Raw genomic sequence first — 10,365 nt, forward strand, 5'->3', positions numbered from 1 at the left:
AAAGATTAACGAGGTTACAATTGAGCTCATTAGTGAGGCTGCTAAACTGTACCGAGTGCCAGATGTGGAAGCAAAGCAGGTGGATGATACTTGTAAGTCCCTCGAGGATAAATACAACTATGATGTGAACCTGGATGATGACACTTTTGCGTCGTATCGTGTATTGAAAGAGAACATGGCGTTGAGAGGCCAACTATCCCTAAAACACGTTTTGAAAAGCCGTAATGTCCTGTCATATGAATTTCGATCTGATTGGGTTCATAGTCCGCTTGGAAATTTACAATCAAATATCTTCGGATCAGATACACCTGATCACATCCCAGAAAGCTTGTGGAATTACATTTATAGTGGGATGAAGGGCATTTTCATCCATTTCAACTGCCGTGATACGAAATCCTGCAGTTTTTCTGACGTTGTTGAGCAAAATTTCCCCAAGTCTTGCAGCCAAATCGGAGCTCATAACGTTCAGTATATTCTGACCAAACTGAATTCTTTAATTCTTATCGAGGCCTATGACGAAGCCAATGCAACTTCAAGCGTGGCCGTTGAAGATATGATCTACAAATTTTACAAATTTGATTGCGAGTTTGTCATCACAACGCGGCCTGACCCATCGCAATTCGGCCTGACTGCCTCTCGAAGAAATTTCATTGAAAGTTTCCGTTTTGGTGACGGAATGCTATTACCCTTCGCCTTGAAATATCTAGGGAAGAAACATCCTTTAATAAACTACAGCCGCGTCTAGACAAATATCACTGCATTTGTCCCTTGTCCTGTTACGTCTATACCTCTCTCCTCCTTATTATAAATGATGACATATTCTCTGTATATATAGTAGTATACCTTAAGTTTGCAGATGGAAAGCAATTACGTTACAATATACAAGGATAATTGCTACAGAAAAGTGTGAGGACTCAAAATTGAAGTTTGTTTCTGGTCATCCTTGCCAGGCAAAGCATAACTAGGATTTAAAAATATTGTTACAAGAAAAAGTTACTGAATAAATATGAGATTCTCAACAAAAAAAGGTTGGAAAGAACGGATATATTTGAGTAATTAAAAATAGGTGAATTTCTAATAAAATATTTGGTATTAGTTTAGCTGCAAACAAATTGTTCAGCGCCCTGCGCGTTTTCTGCAGGTATTCCTCTTGGAAATTTTACACGCAAAGCTTTGTAATTGATTTCAATTGTTGTACACCAGATGACCATTAGTTATCATCAGAAGGTTCTTTTTGATTGCTAGTTCGAATTGCTTTGAAGGCGAGCTTTCGTGCATTTGCTGTGTTAATACTTAACTCAAGATTATCATAAAGCAATTGAAAATAGCTTTGATGCACATTAAAGCGATTAAGTTTGAAGATGTTGTTGCAAAAATAATCTGTTAACTGTCCACGAGAATATTATCCATACATGAATCAAAATGGATTAATAATTATTGAATTTTGATCGCGGATTATGATCATAAATAAACAGATTAGGATCGTAGAAATTTTCTAAATTTATAGGAAGCTGTTGAGTACTGAAATTCCTGCATGAATGTAGAGTGAAGCCTGCCGAGCAGCCGCGGCAGCCGGGCTGTTACTTGAATTTGAAAAGCAGAGGAGATCTGCAATACGTTAGTCCTATTCGTTACCGTTTGGCGTTCATTTGGTATTTCTATTGTTTTGTAAATATTGATAATTACTTTTAGATTATTCACTGATTTCGCGTTTTTCATCGAAATTATATGTCAATAAATTGAATACACAAAATACTGGATGGAACTAGTTCCACAAATACTGGCGACCTGGATTCGCTGTGGTATAAAATAGAATAGAATAGAAAAAATAAAATAAATAAATTTCTAAAATAAAAAATTCTAGATAATAAAAATCATGTAAACCTCATAATTTTAGAGAAATTAAATAAGTGAATAATTCAATCAGTTTCTTCCGGCATAAGCTCCACATGAAGCCGGAAGCTCCTAGAAGGTTCTTTCAATATTCCTCCGCCTCCCTCACCCTTCACCCCTTCCTCTCCCTGCCTCCTCAAAGCATGAACCGTTACCGCCGGCTTATTCGACGTAGGCCGCGGCAGAGGTGCGGCCATTTGCCTGCCGCAGCTTTTGCCGACCGAGGCCTCGCGCTGTTCGAGGCAGATGAGGCCATATCATCGCTAGACTGCTTGGGCGCGAGGTGAAGACGGCAAAAACGGCCTAGATTTGCGCGTCTGCGAACGTCTCTGCGGCGAACGGCCGCAATGACTGCAAGAATTTCGAGCTGGGATGTATTGACTATAATGTTGCTGAGAAATTCGTCGTATTTTTACAATGCAATTACGAACCGTTTTCATCCAATTCTTAATGTATTTAAGGACTTCCTGATTTTTTTATTGAAATAATGAACCTTATTATTAACACTAATAATGTTGACACTGCTTCATTATTTTCCCAAATGTAATTCAATAGTTTCTTAAATGCAGTTAGCAATTGCCAATATATAATTTTACGCAGTGAAGACCGGCCTTTATCTACTGAGATGCTGTTTATAAATGACCCATTTTTTTATAATGCAGAAAAACTCTGCCTTTATTTACTGAAATGCTGTTTATAAATACCTAAATTTTCTATAATGCAGTCAAAATTGTCTTTATTAACTGAAATTCCGCTTATAATTACCTTAATTTCCAATAATGCTGTAAACACGGCCATTATTTACTGAAATGCTGTTAATAAATGCCTCAATTATCTATAATGCAGTTAAAAACTGCCTTTATAATCTGAAATTCTGTTAATAAATGCTTTTTATTTTCCAAAATGCGGTTGACAACTGCTCTAGTTGCTGAAAGGTTGCTGATGATTGATTTCAGATACTATTCCATATTCTTCGAACTTCTTTTTTTAATTATTACTAGAAGGTTAGCCCGCTTTGACCTGCTATCAATCTACGCTGAAATTTTAAAATTCAGCCTTCCCAAATTATTCAAATGAGAATAAAATAAATGTGTGTGATTTGAAGCGAGGCGCTTTCAAAAAGCATTCTGCATAAAACTGTCACAAAACTCGTATTTGAAAAAATTGCCCATCCTCAAATAAAAAGGTACTAATTTATGTACCCAATTTCACTTTTTTATCCTATTCTTTCATCCAATAATTTCCGTTTCTCCCACTAAGAATAAATTTTCAGTTTCAGGTAATATCCCGACAAGATAGGTATAGTGGGCACGCGCCAAAACAGCCCTTATACCTATACAATATCCCGACTCGATAACTATCCTCGATACGCGCCCCATCAGCCTCTATATACAAAATCCCGACACTATAAGTATTATGGATACGCGCCCCAATAGCCCCTATATACAATATACAGACACGATAAGTATCCTGGATACGCGCCCCAACAGCCCCTATATACAATATCCCGACACGATAAGTATCCTGGATACGCGCCCCAACAGCCCCTATATGCAATATCCCGACACGATAAGTTTCCTGGATACGCGTCCAACAGCCCCTATATACAATATCCCGACACGATAAGTATCCTGGATACGCGACCCAACAGCCACTATATACAATATCACGACACGATAAGTATCCTGGATACGCGCCCAACAGCCCCTATATACAATATCCCGACACGATAAGTATCCCGGATACGCGCCCCAACAGCCTCTATATACAATATCCCGACACGATAAGTATCCTGGATACGCGCCCCAACAGCCTCTATATACAATATCCCGACACGATAAGTATCCTGGATACGCGCCTTAATAGCTCCCGTATATACGTTTGGAGCGCCAATCATCAAACGCACAAAATTCGACACAAAATTATAAGATTGCGGAGTTGTCCGTTCAAGCTAAACCAGTTTCAATTCTTTGATACTTATGGTGTATAATTGCGACTTTGTATAGGTGTCATAATTGATTTTTATATATAAATATATATTATATAATACGAGATATATCTTACTGCCCAGCGCCCACAACAGAGCTAGTATTGCAGGGATATCGACTATCGCGCAGTAGAATTGAGTGCGTTTTCACTGGATGAGATTATTGCGCCACATGTTAACTTTCAAACGATGAATATCTGAATACAGAGAAATGAATACAAAACCATGACATCAATTTGAGTAACTATTCCTGAAACTAACGGAATCCAGTAACCTACCCGCGATGTCTACATTTATTTCTAATACTTCCTATCTTACCGATTACAAAGGGAAAGTCGGCAGAACTTCCTCCAACCTATGCGTAAGAATTTAAGCAAAAAATAATAATTTTAATCCGGTATTTAACTTGGTATATTTTCTTGTTTCGTGACCTGAGAAAAAATATTCTTATCACACGTTCGGGTTAATCTAGCTTAAGGTTTATAATACTTATTTGAAATGTTGTACTAAAATCGTGAAAAATACCACATGAAATTCAAGAATCATCATAGAATTGCTTAATTAATGGTTGAATATTTTTATCATCATCTACAAGTTTAATCATTCATCTACAACATCTAACTCGCATCTACAAGTTTAATCGTTCAAGTTCAAAGTTCGATTAACATCAGTTACTGTGCATAATAGCGTCGAACGTTAAAGTTTTCACGATCTGATACAGTGATACGTGATAAATGTTAATTATTGATTCATGCTCATAACACAGACACTGAATGCTGGTACTGACTCACTGATGCTGGTACTGACTAACTGTTGCTGGTACTAATCCAGTCTGGTACCGTTCTTATCAATGACTCACACCAATACTTACCAATCACCCATACTCGCCAACCACCTAAAGAGAATTAGTATTCTTACTTTTAAAAGTCAACTCGAAAGTTCTCCCAAACTTAGAAATTTATTCACTTAAAAGCATCAAAATCCCTTTATTATTTCACGAGTTCAGTCATATCTAAAATAGAATTAGTAGTCAAAACTTTTTGAATTCAACTTCAACTTCTCTCAAAAATAGAAATTCATTCACTTTGTAGCGGCAAAAAGTATGTTAAAATATCACGAGTATCAGCTCGGCCGTTCCTTAAATAGAATTAGTATTCCGAAATTTTCAAATTCATCTCGAAAGCTCTCCCAAACCAAGAAATGTTTCCACTTCAAAACGGCATAAGCCTTTTATAATTTCACGAGGATCAGTTTAGCCGCTTTATATATAGAATTAAAATTCATAACTTTTAAATTCAGCTCATAAGTTCTCATAATCCAAAAAATTTATTCACTTTAAAGCGTAAAAAAATCAGTTATAAATTCACGAGTATCAGTTCAGCCCATTTTAAACAGTCTAAACTGCTTGACACTCACAGCATCTTACTTCAAATTTAGCAAGTTGCTAATTCGATCTATTGTATTATTCGTAAGTTCATTGAGAATCATGCACAAGGTGGGGGTTCTTCATGGATTCGGTGTATACAGTTTAATGATAACCCGTGTTATCTACTATTATCTTATCGTTATCGTCACCACAGGTAAGTTAGCCTCCCTGAGTATGGACATCAGTCGAAATTAGTCTCCGGTGGTGAGACATTGTCTCTTTATGGAATGGTATATTGTTATAATTTTTCAGGTTAAGTAAATGTTCGCGAATAATCTTCAAAATATTGAAGGAAATAAAATTTTAGATTGGCCCCTTATGTGCCACGGTCACTTGCGTATCCGCTTTTTTCTTGTAACATTTTTAAGCATTGCGTTCGATAACCGCCCCATTATTGGAAGTTGGAGATTTGAAGGGAGCAACAATTATCAGTATACGAAATTGGTCGTTAATACCATTCCAAATTTAGACGCAACTACTAATAAGCATAATATATTTTTAATTTCATTCCGCTTCCCCTCAATTGTGACGCTCAAGACCCGTCTTGAAAGTTTATGCTGCCATTGCTGAAGACGATTATTTCTTTTCACGCTTTGTATCATCTCCTGGAAATACACTATAAACCATAAATAATGATAAGGGTGGCGAAAAACAACCGTCTCGGTGGGATTTAGGGAACATTGCCGATTGCTTCAACTCACACTTCATGCCACGAGAATTTTAACTCCAGAGGTGAGTAATTTTTCCACCAGGGGTGAGTAAAGTGACGCATTATCTAAACACTATAAAATCCTACATGAAGCAGAGTCATTGGCACGTATATATCGACAGGTTTGTTCAGCATTAAATTAACTAATTCCCGGAAATCAATTTGAAAATTAAAATGCAAAAAGAACTTTGTGTTTAAGGGATTAATTTTGCTGTCGAATCTACAGGAACTTCGTTGAGAAGGCTAATCAGAAGTCATTGATTTATTATGTACTAACCAATAGACTACATGAAGCTGCAATTTCCCAACAGGAAAAGATAAAAATGTTCGAAGGTATAAATGTAGGAATCATATATAAAATTAAAATTATTCGAAGCCGTCGAATCAATTAAGGATGCAAATTAAGGATGCAATCTTTTGCCAAGTTTAAAACTTGTGTGAATACATTTTACTTGCTATACAGCATGTGTTCCAACATACATCCAATGTTGAAAATTTCTACCTCTGCCAAAATCTTGAGAGCGCAATTGCGTATTCAGGATGAATGCCACCAGCCGATGAGAAGTATTGCAACGAACTTCACTTCAGAAAGCACTGGACAGCATAAACAAAGGAATTTATAATGATGAAAATGTCAGAAACGAAACCATTCAGTTTTTATCTCTGAGTTGTTACCTCAAGTCGCAGACAACACACGATTAAACTACATAATTTGAATTAGTATTAGTATTTTAATTAGTAGTTTCTAACGACGTTCCGACCGGACGAAGAATTGTATTAATTGTATTAAATTATAATAATATGTAACCGGACGAATAATTACACAAATGAACTGTGTTGCCAACTGTTTTCACGCCGAGGCTACCAGATTGCCTAGCTCAAAGTACCAGAAATATACCAAAAATTTACTTGTTCAAACACAGATTAATACATTCAAATTTGATGAAACTATTCGTCAGAAACGTTGGTTAGAAAATATGTCATATTTTTATTATTATTTTTAGACACTTCTCTTTAACTTCACTTCTTGTTGTTTGTTTGTCTGTTTGCTGCAAATCTTATAATCGATATTTAAAACACTTCTACCTTTCCAATCAATCTGAAATTTTACACACTTGCGTAAAGTTGGAGATACTGCATGAATCAATTGACAGAATAAATAATTTTGAAAACGTAAGAAAATTTTATTTTTAATATTAGAAAAATTGAAAAAAAATAATTTTGTCTGCTACATATCTTATAATCGATTTTTAACACAGTTCTACATGTCCGATCTGAAATTTTGCACACTTGCGTAAAGTCGGAGACAATGCAAGAATCAATTGACAGAATAAATAATTTAAAAAAAAATTACTTTGTTAAATTTTAAAATAAAATATTTGAATGAATTATTTTAACATATGATAGTAAAATTAGAAATTCATTGTACGTACATTATTGACATCGGAGACACTGCATTCTTTTGAAGTGGTCTTTAAAAGGAATTTTTGAACTCTTATTATAACTGGGCATGTTTCTGGCTCTAAAGGAATCAAAACTTTGACCGGGTTAGAAGTATCCCCTTTGAGGTATCCTCGGTTCGCCTCAACTACGCTGGCACACTTTGTAATCTTCTTATGGTAATCCGGATTAATGGGTTTATAAGAATCTGATATGAGCAACCGATCTATCTACTTTAGAAATTTCCGGGCAAAATTCACACCAGATTAAACTAACTGTTCTGGTTATGGCTCAATCTGGGCACTAAGGAAGAGTCACTTGCCCTATCAAAATTTTGATTGCTGTCAACCGCTGGCTCAAGGACGCCCCAAGCTCGCCTAGCGGTGTAAATTAGCGGCTCTATGTCCGTTTTAGGTTCTGGTTTTACGAGGGTAATAAGCATCTGATTAGGATCCGGTCTATTCCTTGATAACCGTGGGGGCGACTGCGGGGCGCGCCGGCACGCCCGAATCTGAAAAAAATGTGTTAAAAAAATGCCCCCTCTATTCCCCCTTTTAAGGGAGAAGTGAGGGGGCAAAACAATCTTCAATATTCACCAGCCATCAGCATTCTCACAAATTACCAGAAACCAAACATTCTTCAATATGCGATAACACTCAACTACAACATGACAACTACATTCAACACCGCTCAATATTATCCCACATCATCCATTTACGAAACATTCTACCCATTTACCCGTAACAAACACTCCCACCTATTGCGGTATTAGCGGTAGCGGCAAACATTTTTCGTGCAAAAATTTTCCGCGTACGGCAGAGCAAAACATTATCTCACCTTAGCCGATATTGAACCTTCTCTCAGATTTACCAGCACCAAATATTCACATATACTGTTAAGCATTCTTCCACAATTACCTCTTAAATCAGTCCTCAAAGTTCTCCCAAAATACTTGCAACAACAGCCTAGTGTATCTGCAGGGCTAATTATTGCAACAATTTTAACATAGCGTGAATTCAATATGGTAGCTAATTCCTGCGTTTCCAGGTACGAAGCACATAAAATGTTGTTATTTGTTCGCGGTAATGCAATTCAGGGCGAGACCACACCCGCGTGCATTCACATCCAGTGTAATTTGCTATGCTAAGGACTCGTTATCTTACGACACGTCACTAGTAAGTTCCGTTCATCTAACTGTTTTGCACTGGTCTATAAAATTCTGCCTACTGCGGCTGTAAAGAAGAATAGAACTATTACTGCCGTCGAAATTGCGGTGGGAATTTGTTCCCTTTCAACATTGCCATGTTAAATGGCAATTTCAGACATTTATCCTCTATTACTTTGTAATTCTTCGAAAATAACTCAATTCCGAAAAACCGAAAATAACCAGATAACCCTAAAAGACAGCTCGATTTCACTCCAACCAAAAAGCGGATGATGCGATAGAAAGAAGCACATAAATGATTATCACGGGAAAAGAGCAGCTTAGTAAGTTACTTACAATGCTTTGCATCCTTGTTCATACACGCTTTGCTCGCAGAGGTGCGGTGGTGAAGACCTTCGGGTGCTAATCACGTTCAACTGTTGATAATTCTTAACTTTCGCTTCCAAAAATCCATTAGGCTGTTATGGTTAATTAGATATTAGAACCTATAACATAAACACAAGGAGCTCAAATAACACGCTCTTGAACACGTATATCTCAAGTTGAAAACATTTGTAACTGAAGAACTCTTCGCTGAAGTACCAGTATGTTCTTGAATGCCGTCAACGGTGCCGCTTTCCTACGATCATCACTGTAAAAAACCCTGCATAGTAAAACTAGGAACGTTGTGCTTCTAAAAATGTTCAAAATCAACAGGTTTATTGTTAATAGAATTTTTTCAAGTCGCATACTTGACTTTGCACCGTACGATTGATAACACAACTGAAATTAGAAGCGTGTGTCACTCTACATGTGAACAGGACTAGTGAAACTAGCCAACTGCAGCCTGCAGTCTTCGTGCGTTTGCTCACGTCCCTTGCATAGCACTGGGGATGGGTAACTTCCAACTGATGGGGGAGTATAATGGGTGGGGGTTGGGGTAAACCCCAATTAACAAGAAATTTTGCGCAGCGAACATAATTAAGTTACTATATGAAATAAAAACCGCAAAACATGGATTTACTTTTGTCACCGCTTTCGTTTGAACCACCGAACATAGTTTGTATTGATTTGTTTAAAAAGTAGCGAGGTACCATGATACTTACGCCGCGATGAGTCATGCCCAGCGCGCAAAACCACCTTTGAATACAACAATTCTAAAATCTTTTTGAAAAGATTGCGGTTAAGACCGATCACCAGATCATTCACATCCTTGAACAAAGAGTTGAGGCAGATTTCAATAGTTTCTGCAAGAGGAATATTAGTGAACAAATTTTCCACATCGAATGAAAGTATCGCATCGTATGACTTAACAAGCGTGCGCGTGCACTTACATCGGCGCCATTCTATGAGCGGGAGATGGTCATAGTTCGCACTAATACCAGCATCTGACGACAGACATCGTGAGGAAGCTTGACCAGCTGCTCTTTTCGGTTATAATAAGCAGATTCGGCCCTTCGGATCGTGGATTCCAAAAAAAGCTTCTAAATAGCAGCGGAATACGGCAGATGGCCGACTGACGCTTGATTTACCTCAAAGGCGATTCTTTAGACCACTGTGCGACCTAAAATGGAATCCAAAATTCGACTGGATGTTCATTGATCAAGTACGTAGGTCAAGTACGTTGGTTAAGTACGTTGGTCAGTTAAAAGGTGGGTATGCTGCTATGCGTTATATGTAAATTCTTCAAAGTAGTTTCACGTTTTTATTGAATTTTTAGAACCTCTTGTGACTGTAGGCAATACTTACTGCATGCTACTTTGAGG

Source organism: Hyalella azteca, unplaced genomic scaffold (genome assembly GCF_000764305.2).
Source record: "Hyalella azteca isolate HAZT.00-mixed unplaced genomic scaffold, Hazt_2.0.2 contig15765, whole genome shotgun sequence".
In the NCBI taxonomy this organism is placed as follows: domain Eukaryota; kingdom Metazoa; phylum Arthropoda; class Malacostraca; order Amphipoda; family Hyalellidae; genus Hyalella; species Hyalella azteca.